Source organism: Podarcis muralis, chromosome 1 (assembly GCF_964188315.1).
Source record: "Podarcis muralis chromosome 1, rPodMur119.hap1.1, whole genome shotgun sequence".
Taxonomy (NCBI): Eukaryota; Metazoa; Chordata; class Lepidosauria; order Squamata; family Lacertidae; genus Podarcis; species Podarcis muralis.
Genome location: NC_135655.1, coordinates 46,366,124 through 46,388,718, shown reverse-complemented (window position 1 = coordinate 46,388,718; position 22,595 = coordinate 46,366,124).

Sequence of the window (22,595 nt, the reverse complement as noted above, 5' to 3'; positions counted from 1 at the left end):
TGCTGCCGCCACGCTGCTGGCACGCAGTTTCTGGTCTCATCCTGATGTAAAGTTCTTAACCCGAGGTACTACTTCCGGGTTAGCGGAGTCTGTAACCCAAAGTGTTTGTAAGCCAAGGTGTTTGTAACCTGAGGTACCACTGTATTTGAGTCCTTCGCATTAGTGATGGAAGAAATCATCAACCAGTGCGAAGTATTTCACCCCAGTGTGACACACACTTACTCAAGCCATACTGTGGTTGTGCTAGGACTGAATTGCCAGGTGAAGAAAAACTCTCATTTCAAACCCCGCTGGCAACAGTGGATTGCTGCTGCTTAAATGACTGCCAGATTGGTCTCTCCTCCCCCTCCCCAATATGCCTTTTGCTAAAGGTCAGCTACAAGGATTAAAATGTAAAGTGAATTAAGCATAGGAATATAGGTAGACTTTCTCCGCTGTAGCCAGCCAAGGAAAGACTTCCATGGAGAAACAGGGTTATAATTAACCTTTGTAAAAGCTGTTTATTCCTTTCTGGAGACGTGTCACCTTCTGGTGTGTAGAAACCACCTCAGAATTTCGCTACCTTTGACACTTGCTAATGTAACCTTATTGGAAGTTTCCAGTTCCTGTTGCAAAGCTGTGACATGACATCCCTACGAAATTTGAGGAGAGGGATGTCTGAAATTTGACCCTCTGGTGCTCTAGGGGGATTTACTTATTTATTGCTGATGTTCTGTCACTGGAATGCTAATGCAAAATTTATTTCGAATGATGGCCGTGTTTCGGTTAGTGCATTGTTTGGGGAACAGCAAAATAAGTAGATTTGCCTTTAGATGTGAACTGAACTGTCCTATATGAGTGGGACAGCCATGCAAGCCAAACCAATGTAACTTGCCCTAAGTGGGAGGTTATACTGCACTGTCTAAACACGTTGCAAATATAAGGTGCTGGATAATTGCTCAGATAAGGCCATTCTGAACCTAAATGTCACACATGGTTGAGATTCGCGGAGTTTCATGACAGCCGGATGTCAATAATGTCAGAAAAACGATGCCTTCTGGGGTGCTCCAAGCAAAGTGGGCAAGAGCTAGCAAATTTCAGAATAGTTGGATAATATTTTGGAGAAACTTATTTTACAGTGAATCCTAATCCAGAAGATATAAATCATTGTTGGAGAATCCACACCATAAACTGCCTTTAGAGCAAAGCTATATTGAATGTATTCCTGCTCAGCTGTATTGCCTGGCAACAATGCATTTCTTATCCATCCTTTTCTTTTTAAATTAATTTACCTTGCTGTTTTGATAAATACTGAAGCTGAAAGGTGAAAATGATGGCAGCAGTAGTACAATGCCAAATCAAGATTTTGTTGTTAAGGTGATTACAGACAAGTTATTTCCCTTTTTCAAGGCCATGCCCTCTCGGAAACACAATTGCCTCAATTATTAATCTTATCAAATTATCTTACAATTGGGCACAGACAGGGCCTGAATGCCAATGGAAGGAATGTGTGTAGAGATCAACAGGTGAGAACCTATTTGACTGTCTACTAAAGCTGGAGAAAATGACTTTGAGTGTCAGGGGTTTAACACCCTGCTGAGCAGAAAGGTTGTCTTAAATCCTACACGCATCTCCCTCATTCTCTGGCAATAAAAACAGACAGCAAATTAAATATCTAACCATTTTGCTGCCCTTTCAAGAGACCTATCTATGCTGCCTGAGGTGGTTGCTCCACTCTGCCTAATGGTAGGGCCAACCCTCTTATGGAGACGTGCCCATGTTCAATGGGGATTGCTATGACTTATGAGCCCTAGTTGTCCACCTCCCATCCTCTGTCCCAGGGACTGTCAACACAGTGCCCTTTCGGATGTTAGATTACATCACACATCATTCCTTTCCATTGGTCATGCTGGCTGGTGCATCACGTGCATCTGAAATGTCTCATGTTGGCAACCCCTGCGCTATCCACTACAGAACCATAGACTTGGAAGGGACTTCAAAGGTAATGTAGTTAGCATGTACTTTGGCCCTAGCTGTTGAAGAACAGGATATGTATGCCTTGAGTCTCAAGTCTGGTTCCTGGGAGAATGACTGAGACCATCCGCCACACTAGCAGAGGAATTAATTTCGTTGTAAGTAATTTCGTTGTCCCCGAGAGGGGGCAATGACAATAAAGATATTATTATTATTATTATTATTATTATTATTATTATTATTATTATTATTATTGTAAGTTTAGGTGAAAACACTAATAATTGTTGGCCAAACTGCCCTGCCTGGAACTTGCCCAAAGCCTTGGCTGGTGAATGTGTCAGGAATGTGCAGAGTGGTGACAAATCTGTTCCATTCAATTTTTCTCAGCTTGATGAGACACAGTCTTGGAACAATAACGTCAAATTGTTTTCAGGGTCTTAGAGGCATTTTATAGCCATCCTTCCTTTGCCTTCTCTCCAAGAGACTCCAGAACCAAAACTGGACATTATATAGCCAATTTTCACCAAGGCCTGCTTGTACCAATAAAATAAAATGCTCTGTGTCACTAGCAGAGATTTCCAGAGGAGTGGCTGCATTAGTCTGTTGCGGAAAAAATCAACAGAATACATAAAATTGCGCTTTGTTGCACGCTGAAGACTGAGAGTTGGATCTGAGAAGCACGCAAGCAGCAACAATTCTGATAGTGCTGCCGTTCTATTGCACAACACTTAGTGGAAGACTGCACAGTGCGTGCATGCATCTTGAGACATTGTGCAAGAGATTTGCCACACCTTGTGCGTTGATTTCCATTCTCTTTCACACAAGAATCTTGTGCCGAGTCTAGAAAAGTCCTTCTGCTAGCTGTGTAGGAGAAGGCATTTCAGCAAGGGCAATTTGTCATGTAAGCTACAACTGCTGAAATTCTCCCTTCTACGTGTCTATTAAAGGCGGCAGAAGCCTTATCAAGTTTTCCAGCTGGCCACCCTGAGAAAACAGGGATGTGACAAGCGCAGGGCATGAGTTAGAAAGAAGAACCTACAGCTTGAATTACTAAAGGCTCCAAAATGTGCAATCAGAATATTTAACTCCATAGAGTTTCTTTTACCCCAAGGAACCTGGGAACCGTAGGTTTATAATTTATTTATTTGAACTATTTAGAAAACAATCTGTGCACCTAAGTGAAGTTCTTTAAACTGGACTTGAACTGGACAGCCCATCAATTTGAATGATTTAACAACATACCGTATTTTTCGCTCTATAAGACGCACCAGACCACAAGATGCACCTGGTTTTTGGAGGAGGAAAACAAGGAAAAAAATATTCTGAATCTCAGAAGCCAGAACAGCAAGAGGGATCGCTGCGCAGTGAAAGCAGCAATCCCTCTTGCTGTTCTGGCTTCTGTGATAGCTGCGCAGCCTGCATTCGCTCCATAAGACGCACACACATTTCCCCTTACTTTTTAGGAGGGGAAAAGTGAGTCTTATAGAGCAAAAAATACGGTATTTGCTGTCTCTTAGTGCAGGCCCAGGTTGTTGAGCCTGAGCTTCCACAGCTGCCATCTGCCATGAATAACCATTGGCAGGATTGGCAGCAACAGCAGAAGATATGTTCTAATCTGGGCCGTCTTACCCATAGGAGCTAGGGGTGCAGGGCGCCCGGGCAGCGGGCTCTCAGGGGTGCCAGGCCGAGAGTCCGGGGCCCGAGAGTTGAGTCCAGGGAAGAGCCCGCCTGTCGGTCAGAGCCTCTGAGCCGCAAGTTTGGGGGCGACCGAGCCAGCGAGGCATTGAGGCAGCCGGCTGGCTCTGCCCTCCTGCGTGCCTGGGACTGGGCAACCTGGGTGTGTGTGTGTGTGTGTGTGTGTGTGTGTGTGTGTGCCAGGTGGATCTTTGCACCCCAACGTCGCATATACTTAAGACAGCCCTGGTTCTAATGCTGATGGTAGTATCTTATTCCCTTCCTAATGTTTTAAATGTGCATTTTATAGTTGACTTCCTTTTGTAATGTTTTCTTTTGAAATGTTTAAGATAATATTTTTGTTTCCTGTTAATTTCGTGGTTTTGAATGTATATTGGTCTTTCTTCAGTAGTGTTTTATTCTTGTTTTATTTGGTGTTTTGATGTGTTGTAAACTGCTTTGGGATTTTTTTCTTAAACATATAAAATGGTACAGAAATGAAGTGAATAATAATAATAATAATAATAATAATAATAATAATAATAATAGAGAATTGTGAAAAGGCATCCCTGGATGCAATCCTAATACAGTGTTACCTTGGGTTAAGTACTTAATACATTCCGGAGGTCCGTTCTTAACCTGAAACTGTTCTTAACCTGAAGCACCACTTTAGCTAATGGGGCCTCCTGCTGCTGCCGTGCCGCCGGAGCACAATTTCTGTTCTCATCCTGAAGCAAAGTTCTTAACCCGAGGTACTATTTCTGGGTTAGCGGAGTCTGTAAACTGAAGCGTATGTAACCTGAAGCGTATGTAACCTGAGGTACCTTGGAAGTCAAACGGAATCCATTCCAGAAGTCTGTTCGACTTCCAAAATGTTCGAAAACCAAATCACAGCTTCTGGTTGGCTGCAGGAACCTCCTGCAGCCAATCAGAAGCCATGGAAGCCCTATTGGACATTTGACTTCCAAAAATAGTTCGCAAACTGGAACAGTCACTTCCAAATTTGCGGCGTTCTGGAGCCAAAAGGTTCAAGAACTGAACTGTTTGAAAACCAAGGTACGACTGTATATTGATTATGGCATAAGCTGTGTAGCCCATGAAAGCTTACACCATAACAAGCTTGTTATTCTTTAAGAACAACAATTCCATGTGATAGGAGAACCCTCTGTCCTTTGTAAGGAAAGGTTTACCAGAGGGTTCCTATTAAAAAGTTCTTTACATTGGTGTGATTTTTCCCTGTTACGCAATTTGTAACGCATTCCTTATTATTAGCCACATGCGCCAGAATGAACACAGCCTGTTTTTGTACCCTTTTAAAGAACTATCTGATGAATTTTCTATAGAAACAGACATTTGCCTGCCAAAACATTATGCTGCGATAACTAAGCCTCGTTTTTGAGGTGCTACAGGTGTGTTTGTCTGGTCATAGATGACCCTTAAGTGCCTATCATGGAATGTCTTCCCGTGTCTGGTAGGTTTGAGGAAAATGACAACTTCCTTTTTAAAAAATAGGTTTTTCACTTTCATGGTAAAGCAAAAAGTAACAGCAGCAAGCATGTTATGGGTGGACTGCCTCACGCATAATCCAGCAACAAATAATTGTTGCAATTTATTGAGCACCTGCTATTAGGTATTTATGGACTGCCTGCTTGCTTCTGCCTGTGCACAGAGAAGCTAAGGCCAGTTCCATCTTCCTGATCTATGTGCATGTATAATACACGCATCATATTCATCATTTACGATGTGTATATGAACATGTCCAGTATTTTTATGTCTTCCAGAAGGGTACATTATGCTAGTCTGTTGCAGCAAAACAGGCTGAAGGAACTTAAAAGATTAGTGCATTTATTATGACATAAGCTTTTGTGGATTAGAGTCCACTTCATCGAATGCACGAAGCATTATCTTCATTTGGCATGTGTATATAAACATGGTGGGTGCAGACAGAGGGGGAGAAGGAAACAGGGATGCCAAATGTCACGAAATGCAACGAGTACATCTGTTCCAAATCCGCTGAAGTTTAAATGCAAGCAAAAAAAAAAAAGCACAGTGAACGTTCACAACAACAGCATCTGGCAATTGCACACTCATCTTTGCATATCTGAGTCAATTAACAGGTTAAAGAAATGGATATTAAATGCTCTGACCCAGCAAAGGAAGATTTCTGCATGCAGTTGATAGAGATATGGATCTGGATGGAGAGGCACATATTGGTTGCTCATCCAAGCTCTGTGAAACTGGAGAGTTGTATTTAATGTAAGTGGAGTTTCACTGTTGTGGTCAAAATAATGCTAAGCAAAGCCTGAGTTCATGCTAAGTAGTTTAATTACAACAGTTGTTCAGATTCTTCTGCTTTTGGTTCTTGCCTTGCTACAAGGATAATCTGTGCATATTTGCATATTCCCGTTGGGTATTTTTTGCGGTGGGAGGGACTATTTGTCTTTTTAGTAGTTTTTTGGCTGTGGTAGTAAAACAAAATATGATAACCGTGGACATATAAGGATTGTATGTGAGGTCCGTAAGTGAATCTCTAACTTGATTAAAAACAGCAGAAGCTGTGCATGTGAATCCAAACACTGGTAGGTTCAGGGTAAAGCATTTCCAGCCAATTTATGATTCAGGAGATCCTGGATCTAGGCTCATAAAGTGAGTTCTAAATTGTTTGATAGCTGAGACATATTTCTCTTCGGCATTAAGGTGGAAGGTGCACTCCACTCTTTGACACAAAGGGATGCATAAACTATCAGAACTATCTGCCCTCACAGGACCCCCTTCGCCTTATTTTTGGTGGGAGTTTCTATTCTGGGCACCCCTTCTCTGAGAACCAGCGTTTGTATTACATGTGTACATCAGGAGCAGAGGCGGAGCTAGCTGCTCTGGCACCCGGAGTGGCGCAAATGCTGTGCGCCCAGGGGGGGGGGCGCAGTAAGCATGGGGGCGGGGCAGTGATGTCACCCCCTCAGGGATGACACCTGGGATAGGCCACACCCCACTTCATCTGCCAGTGGTTAGGAGATCCAAGCAGAATCTGGGTGGGCATGTCTACAGGATTCACCACAGCACCAGAATGCTGCAGTGGCTTACACATTCCTCATTTGCTCAGATGTTTGAAACACTAAAAAAAGGGAAGCTTATGAATCCCTGAACTCAAAAGTTTCTATGCCCCTGGACTCCAAAATAAACATTGGGATACCCCATATCATACATCTGCACAATCACAACAGCTTCCAAAATATGCTTCCAAAATACTCCTAAATGTGTGCTGACATTGCATAGTTCACACTCACTCTCTCTCTCTCTCTCTCTCACACACACACACACACACAGAGAGAGAGAGAGAGAGAGAGAGAGAGTTGTATTTATTGATTTGGGGTTTCTTTTTCCCTCAGGCTTCCCTAAATGCAATAAATAAATGCAACCATTTCTGTGCTTAAAATACTGCAGTCCTCTGTGTTTCCTCTAATAACGTTTGCCCTTGACCAGGAAGAAATGTTCTAGCTGTGATACTCACATAGAATAAAGGTAAAGGTAAAGGGATCCCTGACCATTAGGTCCAGTCGTAGCCAACTCTGGGGTTGCGGCGCTCATCTCGCTTTATTGGCCAAGGGAGCCGGCGTGCATCTTCCAGGACATGTGGCCAGCATGACTAAGCCACTTCTGGCGAACCAGAGCAGTGCATGGAAACGCCGTTTACCTTCCCGCCGGAGCGGTACCTATTTATCTACTTGCACTTTGATGTGCTTTCGAACTGCTAGGTTGGCAGGAGCAGGGACCGAGCAACGGGAGCTCACCCCTGGCGGGGATTCAAACTGCCAACCTTCTGATCGGCAAGTCCTAGGCTCTGTGGTTTAACCCACAGTGCCACCCTATTTTCTCCCTATTTCCATCAGAGTAATGTTGGAGGATATGACCATTGGTCTATCTATCTCAATACTATCTGCCCTGACTGGCGTTGCTCTGCAGGGTTTTAGGCAGGAGTCTTCCCCCAGACCTCCCTGGAGATGGAACCTGGGGATTTTCTGCCTGCAAAACTGACTAGCGGCCCCATCTTCCCCATTATAGTTTGTTCTTTTCCTTTCCACCAAGCAGGTTGCTTTTTCTGCCGCGGAGCATGCAATGACGCATGCTGCCTTTGCTTTGCAGGCTGTGCCTATGAATAGTTCCATATGCTTGCATTAGCTCACTGTCACTTCCTCATTATGCCACTTTTGCAGAGAAGTGACTGTGCATCCTTGGGACCTTGCCTGCTGCTCCTTGCTTTCAACCAAGGAGAGCTCTAATTGCCATTCCGCTCTGCTCTCAGAAGTGCACTGGGGGTCTGCAGGAAAAAAATCACACTGCTAATTAAAACTACTCTAGGATGTACAAAAGCTACAAAGTGTAAACACTCGCCCCCCCCACCCCCATTAAAATTTACTTGACACGTATTATCAAGATGAGGGAGGTGGTGATTAAGTGGGTTTTTAATTCTACCGAATGGTGATGCACATGCTGAAGAAGCGCTGCAGTGCTTATGTCTAAAACAGTGCCTCACCACTGTGAGAAGATGCTGGACTAGGTGAGCCTTCGGTCTCATACAGCAGAGTTCTCCTTACGTTCCAAAACTCACTGTCACGCGAGAACAGCCAAAAGAATACAGTGGTGCCTCGCAAGATGAAATTAATCCGTTCCGCGAGTCTCTTCGTCTTGCGGTTTTTTCGTCTTGCAAAGCACGGCTATTAGCGGCTTAGCGGCTTTAAGAAAAAGGAAACAAACTCGCAAGAACTCGCAAGACGGTTCGTCTTGCAAAGCAAGCCCATAGTGAAATTCGTCTTGCGGAATGACTCAAAAAACGGAAAACCCTTTCGTCTAGCGAGTTTTTCGTCTTGCGAGGCATTCGTCTTGCGGGGCACCACTGTATTACAAAGGGCATGTGCTTTCAAAATGAGACCAAGACTGTAGGCCTCAGACTTCTGAAGGAAGAACCATATGTCCACATTGTGGCTAATTTGTTTAATAAATAAATATAAATACAACCTATGGCCTTTTAAACTAGTGGGAAGGGGGCAGGGGGCATTGTTTTTGTTTGCTACTATGTTATGTATTTTTGTGATTTTATCTTGTAATAATAATAATCCTCGGATGTTGATGATGATGATGATGATGATTTGATCCTCGGATGAAGGGCCGTTTAGAAATTTAATACAGTGGTACCTCGCAAGACGAATGCATCGCAAGAGAAAAAACCCGAAAGACGAAAGGGTTTTTTGTTTTTTGAGCTGCTTCGCAAGACGATTTTCCCTATGGGCTTGCTTCGCAAGACGGAAACGTCTTGCAAGTTTGTTTCCTTTTTCTTAACACCGTTAATACAGTTGCGACTTGACTTCAAGGAACAACTCATAGCACATGGTGTGGTAGCCTTTTTTGAGGTTTTTAAAGACTTTGGTGATTTTTGAAGCTTTTCCAAAACTTTTCCGACACCGTGCTTCGCAAGATGAAAAAAATCGCAAGACGAAAAAACTCGCGGAACGAATTAATTTCGTCTTGCGAGGCACCACTAAATAAATGATAATGTTAGGTTTGCATTTTTTTGGTACTGAACGTATTGATCAAATGTGTAGAGATCTTTTCTATTCTAATCAATTCAAGAAGGTTCTGGAAGCTTCTCTGTGTGATACAAGTTGGTGCAAGCTGGAAGTTTCTAGCTGACAAGCAAGGTTATATTCTGCCTAGAAACAAGCGGAAGGCTCCTGATGTTTTGGTTATTCCTTCAGAGAAGCTGCACAACTGGTTTAAACTGGTTCTGTTATCTCTGTCAAGGTCATGCTGACTATAAGAACAGGCCAGAAGGAGCCTGAGTTTCACTTTCTGTCTCTTTTCTTCTGGTGTAGTGGTTTGAATATAGTATTCTTAGTGTTAAGGTTTTAGTCTTATGGTAAGTTATTGTAAGTTTAAGTTAATTTTGATGCAACTGGATTTCTTATTTATTGTGCCAATCCTGAAGATATATGAATTTGTGACTATTATTGCTCATTTACCTTCAGTAGTAAAGCTCTGCTGGATGAATAATTAATTAATTACCTCTGGTCTATTTTTTTTTGAATCCTTCAACGTGTTTAAGTTTTTACTCTGCTAACTATACATTGGAGTCTGCTTTGAATCAATATGAGCAGTACCAAATAACAAATAATAATAACAGCTATCTGGAACAGGGTTGCCAACTTTTATTCTGATGTTGCTCTTGTGCTTGTAACATCTGTCTGAGTGGTGCACATCAAACGACTGAAACATTTCCCACTGACTGAAAATGAAACCACTAGTACTGTACAGTGCCTCTGGTCCAGATACCTGGTCAATCTCTTCCTGATTCTGAGTGAGGGTAACAGAGAAGCTTCTCACTGATGTTGCCAATTCCAACCAGCTGTGAAGTGCTGATATGATAACTTAGTGAAGGTCTTCCCCATTTAAAAAAGAATGGCAGCAGAGAATTGCAGCAGAACACCAGGGAAAGAATGGCTTAAAAAATGCATGAAAATTGCGTGCCAAAGAGTGGAAAGTGTGGGAAGGGAAGCTGTGTGGTTTGCAAACAGGAGGAACACTTGCAGCAAACCTCAACAAAATCCAAAATAAGATGCAATGTGGTAAGTGCTGCTTTGGTCATAAAGCTGTGTGTTGTGACACTTGCAGCAATATCCTCAGTGTCGTCACTACTGTTCTGAACTGCCCAAATGTCAGATAAATGTTTGCAGGACATAGGTCTTGGCAGCTATTACATGGTGAGTTGGGAGGTGTGGCGGACGTGATTCATTTGTTTACATGCAATCTATTTGCTTTTATCCTTCACCTAAAGTCAATCTCTTGCCACTTGGAGTCTGCTGTGTCTGCAGACAGTCAGAGTTACCTCACAGCGGCAACCTGTACCAAATGGCTAAAATATTGCTCTGAATCAGAATGGCATGGAATCCAAGTCCAGTTCTTTGTTACCTGGCAGCACCATATTTGTTTTCCTGGTTAATGTAAAAAGAAATAATAATGGCCAAGGCCATAAATAAGCAAATAATCACGCTATGTCCATGTTGGCCATTAAAAAATGTGTGTCAATATAAAAAAAACCAAATGTGGTAAAGGAATCAACAGCAGATATAAGACAGTAACATTTCCCCTTCATCAACCAAATCTCCCAAATCACAGACTTGAATACCAGCAGTAAACTCAGCTTTATTTACGGAAGACCTACAGATTTCAGTAGTGCCTCTATTTTCTGAGGAAGGTAAATAGAGCTTGCCCTTTCTGGTTATCCTTTGGTTTTACCCTACCCACAGCATGCAACCGGGTGTAGTCCAAACTTCCACAATCCAAGGCTACAGATGCTTTGCAGTCTTAAGTACCATCAGCCCAAGTCACCACAACTGGGCACCAAGTTGTTATCGTTATTAATTAAATTTGTATACCACCCTTCTTCATCTGAAGATGCCAGGGCAGTTCACAACTGAAAAATTAGAGAACACTGGTGCAGAAGAAAGTCTTAGACTGGGGAGGCCTAGGTTCAGAGATTCCTTCTCAGCCGTAGCCTAACCTACATTGCAGGGTTCCTATGAGGCAAGATTAGAGAAATATTTGTAGACTCCATAGAGGATGGGTGGAATACAAATGTTACTGTACAGGCTGTGCTGACTCTTGTTGTTTAAAAGCAGTTCTAAAGTGGCATTAGCTACCTGACCTGTTGCTATTAAGTCAGCAGCCTTTGGAAGGCCAGGATATTTAGTGCTGATTGTTTCTTGTCCTCTGTGGACTGCAATGCTAGAGCGGGAGTATTTTTACATAGATGATGGTCAATTAGGGAGCTAAACTGACGTGCTCGAAGTAGACATGGCAAAGATAGAATTTCACAGCTGTTCTATCTAGAGTTCTCCCTTGGGAGCCTAAGACTTAGCCAGAAGGATGACGATATATTGGCATCTGTGAAATTAACGTTAGCTGTAACTGAAATGTGGATTCCCCACTCCACACGCACCCCAGTGCCAAGTATAGTCCTCTCAGATCTTGGGCGAACGAATGACAGCTATGAAAGGAAGATGCAATAAAGAATGTATCAATTGGAGTTCTGTCTGGACCACAAGCTGAGCTTTCCACATAGGAAGGGAAATGAATCTTAAGGTAAAAGGTAAAGGTACCCCTGCCCGTACGGGCCAGTCTTGCCAGACTCTAGGGTTGTGCGCCCATCTCACTCTATAGGCCGGGGGCCAGCGCTGTCCGGAGACACTTTCCAGGTCACGTGGCCAGCGTGACAAAGCTGCATCTGGCGAGCCAGAGCCGCACACGGAAACGCTGTTTACCTTCCCGCCAGTAAGCGGTCCCTATTTATCTACTTGCACCCGAGGGTGCTTTCGAACTGCTAGGTTGACAGGCGCTGGGACCGAACAACGGGAGCGCACCCCGCTGCGGGGATTCGAACCGCCGACCTTTCGATCGGCAAGCCCTAGGCACTGAGGCTTTTACCCACAGCGCCACCTGCGTCCCCTAAATGAATCTTACCAAGCTCTAATTGCAGCCAGCCTTACCTGCTTCTGTTCATGCAAGGGGCTTATGGTGGCTCGATTGATTTTACATATATTGCTGCATGCCACCCCAATCTCCAAGCACTGCAAGGGATTCTAGGGTTCATGTTTCCTTTTGGAAATGAGACACAGCGGAAACAGTGGTGTCTTTATGATATATGGTTTATATACACATATATACCACCTGAGCCTTTGATGGAGGGGTTCACAGAATTGACACTCCAAAAGGGTCTTGTTTCTCTCATGGCCACAGCCTTGGATTCAAACAGACATCAAACGCCATGCTATGCCTTTCTAGCTTCCCAGCTTGCTGCTTTTGTCTCCAGCTTCTAGTTCACATAATAGCTCTCAACTCTGGCTTTATATGTTGAGGGAGCCCCGCCCCCATTTTCCATCTCATGCTAGCCCCTTGAGCCTTTGTTCTCTTAATCATTAATCATCATTCAGGCAATCACCTCGAAACAGGATGCTAGTCTGGCTTAATTAGCTTTTAACACTTGCTGGATCCAGGGATTAGAGAGGTCTGGCAACCATCTTAATACCCCAAACCCTGATTAAATTCTAATAGTTACAGGATCCAGGAATTTAGAAAGGTCTAGCACCCCCCCATAAAAAAACACATAACAATATCTGTTTCATGTGAAATTCTCAGTACACTAAAAACTAGTACAATATTATAACAGGATCTATTGCATTCATTTTAATAAACTTTCAACCGATTCTTCCACTCCATGCAGGGATGGTCTGACCATTAGGAAGAGTGGGGCAGCTGCCTTAGGCAACCAGTGTTGGATATGGGGGTGTGGGGAGGTAGCAGCAGCTGCCCTCCCAGCTTTTCCTCCTGTGTCTCCTGGCTATTCTTCTCTATTGGAGAAACACAGCTGTGTCACATGCATTGGGATGGGTGAACCCATCAATTTCATTTTCTTATTTTTCCTGCCTTGAGTTCCATTTTTCACATTTAAACAAAAGTTTGCAACGTTTTAGTGTGACTTGCTTCAAATATGCACAATTTTCTTTGCAGTCTTGCCTAATTTTTGCAATCCATTCTCTCTAGTTTAATGCTTTTTGTGCAGCCTGTATATGCATTTTGTACATTTTGCTTGACCAGAGAACTTCATTGCAAAATTCAGAGGAGCACAAATTTTGAAGGCTTGCTGCATTTCAGTTCATGTAATGTTTCAGGAAGTGTGGGTTACGTAAGTTCACCTTTAAAAGTCAGTTGAGCTAAATGCCTCCTCCCCAGGGCTCTTGTCCTGCACCCACTATGCTATCCTGCTGCCCTCAGGTGCAGCAGCAGAGGATGCTGTCCTGTCTGGCCTGTGTTCAAGTGAGACTCTGTACACGGAAGGTTCCCAACCCCTGATTTAGGGCCTTAAAGGCTAAAACCAACCCTTTAAATCTGAGCTTGGGAAGAAACAGGAAGCTAGTGCAACTGGTGCAGCAACGGCAGAACACATCTGTGAATGTGCAGGAGCTAGAAGGTATTTGAAGACATCCAAACATTGTTAGCAGATCAGTTCTGAAAAGCCCTCTAGGCACTCAGGAAAATCTCAAAATGGGTGAAGTCCATCATCTCCTAACCTTTTCTGAAACTAATTAACTGCAGAGGGCCAAAAGGCAGGTGCAAGGGCAATCACACCTCTTGCAATGTGCTCTACGTGGGGCTACCTTTGAAGGGGACCCAAAAACTACAATTAATCCAGAACGCGGCAGCTAGACTGGTGATTGGGAGTGGCTGCCGAGACCATAGACCATAGAGTGGCGGAGTATAAATAAATCATTGTTATTGTTGTTATAATTGTTGTTGTTGTTGTTGTTGTTGTTGTTGTTGTTATTATTATTATTATTATTATTATTATCTTGCAGAACACAATTTTGCCTACAAAAATAAGTTTCTATTTCTATTTTCACAAATGGTGCAAAGTTGTAGCTTCTTAACTTGAAAAGCAAACAAACCCATATCCATCACACGAATGCTCATCCATCACACAGATTCCACTGATGCAGTAACATTCTTCTGGTGATATCTGGCATCCATTCACAAATATCCTGGGAGCTTGCCCAAGTGGAACTGCTGACAGAGGCGCTGGGCGCTCTACTGTTCTTTCTAAGCTGTTTTGCTTGTTTAATCAGCAGCTCTGAATTCAGAATCCAGTTGCTGCCGTGTGCAGTACATTTTGTGCTTCGTTTTGTTATGTACGGTGCGCTGTGCTGCCTGAAGCTTCCATTGACTTCATTGTGTCTGGTAATGCATCAGAAACACTGACAAACCCAGGGCTCAATCTGACTCATGCTAAGCTACCGGAAGTCTCACTCGCTTCAACAGAACAGAGCTCAGGGCATGACTTACTCTCCTATAGAAATATAAATCATTGGGAGTTAAACGTACTTATCTTTGGCTGGATTGTGTCCACGCAGATGCTGATTGCAAGTTCATTTTGCCCAACATATGTAGAAGACAATGCAAGCATCTGCCTTAGTCATAACCATCAAATTATTCATGTATATGCTGTGGACCACCTGAACGAAGCTCATGAACCGCTGGTGCTCCGCAGAGCACATTTTGGGAACCTCTGGCCGGGATGTTGTTGTGCACGCTTGCCTTAGAACCTCGGGGATAAAGTTCTGTTAAGCCTACAAAACCCATTCCTCTAGTCTGTTTGTGGACCCAGAACTGATCTACACACAACATAGTTATCATCAAAATGCCAACCCATTTCCCACCCCTCCCTCTTATTTAATCTGGGTTTACCTTTTGCAGGGGAAATCCAATAAGTTTAACGAAACCTGTTGCCAACAACCCATTTGTGATATGTGAATGAGCCATTTGCAATATTAAGCCTCTGCCTGAAATCACCCTTAATACCTTGCAGCTGTTTTTATTTTCCTACTGTATGTTTGCTTCATTTGAAGTTGGAGTTGGAATCTACCTTGGGGCGGGGGGGGGGGTGACCTTTTGATGAGGTAGGTAGAAATATGTTTTAAAACAATGGGAGGAGTTCAAAATCCAATGGAATAAAACTTTGCATCAGCACAAGCCTTTCTGCTTGTCTCTCTCCTCCCTATATGCTGGGGGGGGGGGACCTTGACACCCCAGAGCTGATTTGAAAAGGCCCAGGGTGCAAGGGGGAGAAAATCCCTGTTGCACTAGCAGAAGTCTCTGCGCTGGGTTATGTTGACGTAACTACTTACTTGAATCTGGCCCAATAAATGAAAGTACTGCCACACAAAAGGTTGTGTCCCCCCACCTACCCCCCCAAATGTGTTTTCTGCAAAGAGGTTTCGTTTTTGTTTTTTGCAATGAAAGCAGCCCCAGATGCTCAGTTTCCCATGCAAAGTAAAAATAAAATAAATAGGGGGTGGCCTTTGTCTGAAAGTTGTTTTGAGAGAGGTCTCAATAAAGAGTATAAAGGTATACCTGTGGGTATAGGGCGGTATAATAATAATAATAATAATAATAATAATAATAATAATAATAGCTGAAGTAATAAATCCATGATAAGTAGCAGTAACTTTCCCCCTGAGCCACCTTGCACCAGTGACCTAGCAGTACAAGCAAGACTGGAAAGCGATAGTTGTAAAGCACTTTGCACACTGAAAGAGCAGCATTAGTGATGTTAACTGTGATATTCTGGCTTGTTGAGCTAGATTGCCTTGTGGGGAGGATTTGGCTGAAAACACTAGTTGTTGCTATGGAAACGCATTCTGGTACTACAGCAAGCGGGTTTATGACTCACCATTACCATAGGTAATAAACATCACAAGGAACAATTTGAGTTGGGGCTGATGGAGGGGGAGTGGATCACATATATGTGGTTCATAGGGGGTGAAGATTTTCCAGATTCTGGGGACAAGCACATCCTCTCTGCCTTCCCAGTTCTCAGAGGCATTTGGCAGCCTAGTATTGGAGACAGTGTTCAGGGCAAGGTGCATGTGTGAACATACACATACTTCTAATAAAGGAAGAGTGAGATGAGCATGTGCAGAGTGCCTTTCCTGGCCACCAGGCAACCTCCACTGGCCCACCCTTTCCAGCTGCCAACCTTGAAGTGCATCTTGAGCAGCAATACAGCACCTTCCTTTTTAGAAACTGGCGATTTAGTTAAAATACAGCGCTACCCCACACAGGTCTAGCCAGCATTAATTCTCAACTGCAATCAAAAGGACTTACTCTTGGGTAAGTGCAACCTGAGAGAGATTCCAAATCATATTCATTAATCCATCTTTCAGCTGACATATTGAGCAGATAAGAAATATTGCCAAAGATTTCACAGGGTGCTTGTTGTTGGGGAACAGTTTTCTATTTATAGTAGAACACAGCCTTTTCTCAACACACAGAGTCATAAAATCTAATCCATTCAAGTATTAAAATATAAATTGGGCAATTTATTTTACTCATTCCCTTCGCAGCGCAATCCTATGCATTTTTATTTTTGTAAACTACCCAGGGGTTATGGGCAGTTTAGAAATTCCCTGGGAAGATCCCTGGGAAGAGGGATTGGATGATAAATCACTCTGGAAATGATAACTCTTAACAAGTCACAGTTCCCAGGATCCTTGCGGGGAAGCTAAGACTGTTTAAAGTAGCATGATACATTTTGTTGCAGGACCCATTGTACTATTCCCCACTCACTGCTCTAGACTAGAATTATAGAATTGTAGAGTTGGAAGAGACCCCGAGGATCATCTAGTCCAACTCTCTGCAATGCAGAAATCTCAGCTAAAGCATCCATGACAGATGGCCATCCAACCTCTGCTTAAAAACCTCCAAGGAAGGAGAGTCCATTCCACTTTCAAGAGCTCTTACTGTCAGAAAGTTCTTCCAGATGTTTAGTCGGAATCTCCTTTCTTGCAAATTGAAGCCATTGGCTGAAGTCCTACCCTCTTCCATGGGACAACCCTTGAGATATTTGAAGATGGCTACCTCTCAGTCTCCTAAGACTAGAGCCTTAGCATCAAAACCCCCAGAACCTTCTCAAACCAACTGCTTGGGAACCAGCTCCCAACCCCACAGAAATGTGTGGATTTACTCTGTAGAAACAGATCTGTGTGTCTCAGCTTCAAGAGGAGAGGAGAGCAATATGTTTGCTTTCGGTGGATGCTTACAGCATAATGTGCATGTCAGAGATGCCATGTCCATTTGCCTCCAGGAGCTGTTTACTTGCAACGTTTCCTGTTCCAACATGTACCAACTCTGGCAAGTATCCTGTTGTAGCAGAAAATGCTACATGTTTCGGTGGACATCAGTTTATACTTCAAGCCACACATTATTCATCTCAGTTGTGATATTTATTTCATGGTTCTTTACCCTTGAAGAGGTTTTTTTGTGTGCTGGAATGCTTTCTAGAATAACAAGGCGATCTTTAGCGGTGCTGAATAATTCATTGCTTTGCTTGAATTTATGACAAGGCCAAAGAATTTTCCACATGCCTTGAGTGTTGCAGTGATGCAAGACCTCTCTGGGATTAGAACCACACTAGTAAATCAGCCCCGTTAATATCCCTGCAATATCCTATTATAGATCTTACCCCTAAGAAGATCCCGTCTGTGTTGTTAATTTGCTTGATGACTGCCTCCTGGAGTTTTATTTGACTGACAAGTCTCTCTCATGCTAGGATGTAAAGGGTACCTTTTTAGAAACCAGTCCCTGCAAAATGACAATTTTGTCAGATAAGGCTCCCTAATAGCACTCTTTAGACTTTATGAGAGAGAATTTTTACAAGTTGCCTGCAAAAGGGAAAAATCTTCTTCCATCACAAGACCACATTAAGGTTTTCAGAGTCTCTCTGTGTTGTTTTTAATTCTTTTGAACTCCTGGTTTCAGTCTTCAGACATTCCCCAGACCACAAAAAAGTTGGCATTAAAGGGAGCTGCATAGCTGATGACTCACCACCACCAAGCTGAATACAGCCTGCCAGCAGCCATGAAGGGAGCCTCTCAACACCCTCCTGTTTTTGCTGCCTGTGTTGGACTGCCAGCATAAGATTAGCACCACGCAGGGCACACTATAGGACTGGAGCCGGGACCGGCCCTACCATTAGGCAATGCGAGGTGGCAGTTTGGCCTTATCATTGAAGTTTAGCAAATGGTCAGCTATTTCATCATTATTTATACCACAGTGAAAGGTACCATTTCGCTTTGGGGCTCTGTCTCAGGTCAGACTCACAACATTTGTTTGTTTAATTTATACACTGCTTCATATTTCAGAAGAAATCTCCAGGCCATTTGCAAATCCTAACAAAAAGGGATCAATATAAGTATGCAAAATCCACGTTCAAAACCAGACACTAGCACTGCATTCTTGTTATTATCCCACATTCTAAGTAATTTGCTAAGTAACATGATTAAATTACTGGTTTCACATAAAATAATGCTTTCATATAAAAACATGCACATGCCAGTGTAAGGGGGAGTCAGGCTAGCCTGTTTTTGCACAATTTCTGCTAATATATATAGGTGTCACGTATATTGTCCACACCTAAACCCTTGTCCTTCCCCAGCAGAACAGCGCTTGCAGATATTTTTAGCCTGTGAGTTTTCAGTAAAATCTTAAATGTATACTAACTTTGTCACTGACATTGCTAAACGTTGTCTCAGCTACCATCTCCTCCTGCTAGCAAGGATCCCTAGCTCATTGGAAGGGCATCTGCTTTCCATCCAGAAGGTCCTGGGTTCAAACTCTGGCATCTCCTAGTCAGGCTGGGAGAGACCCCTGTCTGAAGCCCTGAAGAGAGGCTGCCAGTCATTGTGGATAGTATTGAACTAGGTGGATCAATAGTCCGATTCAGTATAAGGCAGCTTTCCACAACCCTACAACTAAAGGTTTTGCTTCTAATTACAATTAATTTAAAGGGACGTGGGTGGCGCTGTGGGTTAAACCACAGAGTCTAGGGCTTGCCAATCAGAAGGTTGGCAGTTCGAATCCCCGCGATGGGGTGAGCTCCCGTTGCTCGGTCCCTGCTCCTGCCAACCTAGCAGTTCGAAAGCACGTCAAAGTGCAAGTAGATAAATAGGTACCACTCCAGCAGGAAGGTAAATGGTTTTCTGTGCACTGCTTTGGTTCGCCAGAAGTGGCTTAGTCACGCTGACCACATGACCAGTAAAGCGAGATGAGCGCCGCAACCCCAGAGTCGTCCACGACTGGACCTAATGGTCAGGGGTCCCTTTACCTTTACCTTTACAATTAATTTCCGAGGTAAAACAGGAAAAGTAGCATGTGGAGGAAGGGAGCAGGTGGCATATATTTGTATGCTAGTGAAACATCGATGAGTGGAGCATAATATTTAATTAGTATGGGATGCAGGTGGTGGTGTGCTTTAAACCACTGAGCCTCTTGAGCTTGCCGATCAAAAGGTTGCTCTGTCCCAGCTCCTGCCAACCTAGCAGTTCGAAAGCACGCCAGTGCAAGTAGATAAATAAGTACTGCTGCGGCGGGAAGGTAAACTGCTTTTCTGTGCGCTCTGGTTTCCATCACGGTATTCCATTGCGCCATAAGTGATTTAGTCATTCTGGCCACATGACCCGGAAAGCCATCTGTGGAGATGATCGCTGCAACCCCATAGTAGCCTTTGACTGGACTTAACTGCCCAGGGGTCCTTTAATTTGACCTTATTTAATTAGTACCATTTCTTTCTTTTTCTTTTTAGGCATCTAGATTTGTTTTTAAAAAATTGCACCTGAAGATTTTTATGCAAAGTTCAAGCAGCATGACAAACCAATATCATAACAGCAAGGGGCATAGTTCAAGGACTCTCGCCAAAATGATCTAAGGTTGCAACCCCACTGACATGGGAGTAAGCCAGGTTGCATCAGAAGGGAATGACTTCTAAGTAGACATAGTTAGGATGGCAACCGGAAAAGCTAAAGGCATTCCCAGAAGGCCCTTCCAGGGATCCTCAGCCAGTAAAAAGTAAGGCAGCAGGGAGTAGGTACCAATTTTTCATTTCTCGCCGGGGAGAGAAGCGATGAGCAGAAGGCCCCACAGGTCTGCCAAGGTGACCTGTGCAATTTAACTTCAGCAGAACAAAGCAGCAATGTAAGCGACAGCGAGTGCTTGCAGTTGCAAAGGGACCCTCCTCTCAGTGAACTTTCCATTGTGCTCGGAGTGCGGGAGAGAGGAGCGAAGCAGGTGAAGTCTTGGCTCCAGCTTTTATTTCTTTTCAAGCAAAATTATAGGGCTGGATTTATTCTTTCTCTCTCTCCTCCCTCACCCCCCCCCCGCCTTCCTCCAGCTGCAGTGAAAATGCATTGCATGATAAAGCACCAGATCTGACAGGGGCTGGGCTGGTGAAGCATGAACAGTAAGCAGTATTGAAAGAAAATCATGTGTTTCTTTTGCTTCACGCTTATTTTTGCTGGACCACTGCCACTGCCGACGCCTCTCTCCGCAGCAATGTGTCCCAAAAGCAGGAGCCCAGCCAGAGAAAGAGTGGAGAGCCCAGTAGCAGCAGCAACGGGTCCTGCACAAACATTTGCTTTTAGCTGAATGAGAGGGCTTAGGATCATTTTTCCCGTTAGGCTACAGCTGAGGTTCGTATTTCTCAAAAGGGGCAGGTTCCTGGTAAGATTTCGTGAAGATAAGAAGCCAACGAAATAGGATATTTTATAGTTTGTGGAAGTTCACAGTGGGAGAAAAGGAAATTGATTAGCTTTGAGGGAGGTTTGGGGGGGGCGTTAAGATAGACTATCTCACTGCTCTGAAAACACAGTCATACGCATGCTTATTTGGAAGAAAATCACAATGTGACCATAGAGTTTTACCTCCCCCCCCCAGAAGGGGGAGAAATAGATTCAGTTGATGTTTAAAGGTGAACCTACCTAATTTGCACTTACAGAAACATTGTGAGACCTGAAACAGTCATCCTTTGAGATTTACAATTCTCTGAATTTTGCAGTGCAGTTTTCCAGCCAAGTAAAGTATACAGAAATGCATATACAAGGGTGAAGCGTGCATAAAAATGCATGTGTGGGTGAAAATAACATACGAACATGCATTAAAGTAAGGAAAATTTATTTGAACAAATGTGTATTGGGAGAAATGCAAACGTGTATATTAGGATAAATCTACACTGAAATGCTTCTGAATTTTCATGAGCATTCCTTTTTTTAAAACTGCAAACTGATATGAATATGTGAAGAAATTGGCTTAAGAGCTGAAAACTGAAAAACTGAAATTGAGAGCTTTGTCCGTCCCTATTCTCTGGGACCAGGATTATGGCTTAAGTAACATACATAGCTAAGAGTCATTCACTTCTAAGCTGCAATTCTATACCCATGTATCTTGAAGGAACCCCCACTAACCAGCATGGAACTAGCTTCTGGGTAAATGTACATAGGGTCAGACTCTTATTTATGAGCAAGGATTTTCATAGCCACTGTGCAAAAAAAACAAAATATCACAGGGGAACTGCAACCTTTTGAACAGAGATTAGATTCTCCTACAAAATGCAAGAGTGTGGTGATAAAAAAAATGTACAATATTAAATCCACAGACTGTGAGGGAAAATACCTAAATAATACAGTATTTGGAAACTCACAGGTTTTGGGATCAAAGCGTTCAATCAAAACCAGCTGCAAAGAAAACTTGTGTAACAGGCTCTTTCAGTAGTATTTATCTCCAGTCACACCACTAAAAAAATCAATGTTGGTATGGTTATCAGTCAAGCACAGATTTCATAATTTTATGAGGAATTGCAAGGAGATTAAAATGTACTGGAGAAAGATTTAGTCTGAAAATTAATGAACTATTCTCCCATAATGCCCTGGGAATCAGGGTGTGCGCTTTTAGGGGGTGAAACTTAATTTTTGCAAATTTCTTCAGTGAGGGGTCTTTAAAATATGTTTTTGGGTGCAAGGAATTCAAATCTGCTATTATTATTGTGATTGGAAGCTTGGTAAGTCTACGTTCAATGAAGAAGCACATAAACTGCTTTTGGAAAGCCAAAGAATTTTACCTTTACTTTTAAAAATATCAACTAATGATAATAAATAATAGCAGTAGTATTAATATGCAACATAACTGCAAGTACTTAGAAATCATTTTATTTTTTAATGATTTCTATGCAATTTTAAACACATTTTACTTACCAAGTAAAACTCAATTGTAAAGTAAAACTAATATAACCAGAAAATGTTTTGAATTCCCAAGTCATGTTACAACTTTTTAGCACCCCCATATTATTGGAATTGAAAGTTGAAAAATTCAACACTCCTTCCCAAGGCATTCTTATTGGGTTAAGTCCACATTCCCAGCAAGTTTGCACTCCTGTCTCAGTGACGTCTACGTTGACTTGGTCAGGTCCACAGAATGGAAGATGGCAGGATCCCCAATGACGTGCCGTACGGGGAACTGGCTTCAGGCACCAGGCTCTTTGGCAGACCAACTCTGTGTTACAAATATGTCCACAAACATGACATGAAGGCTGACAA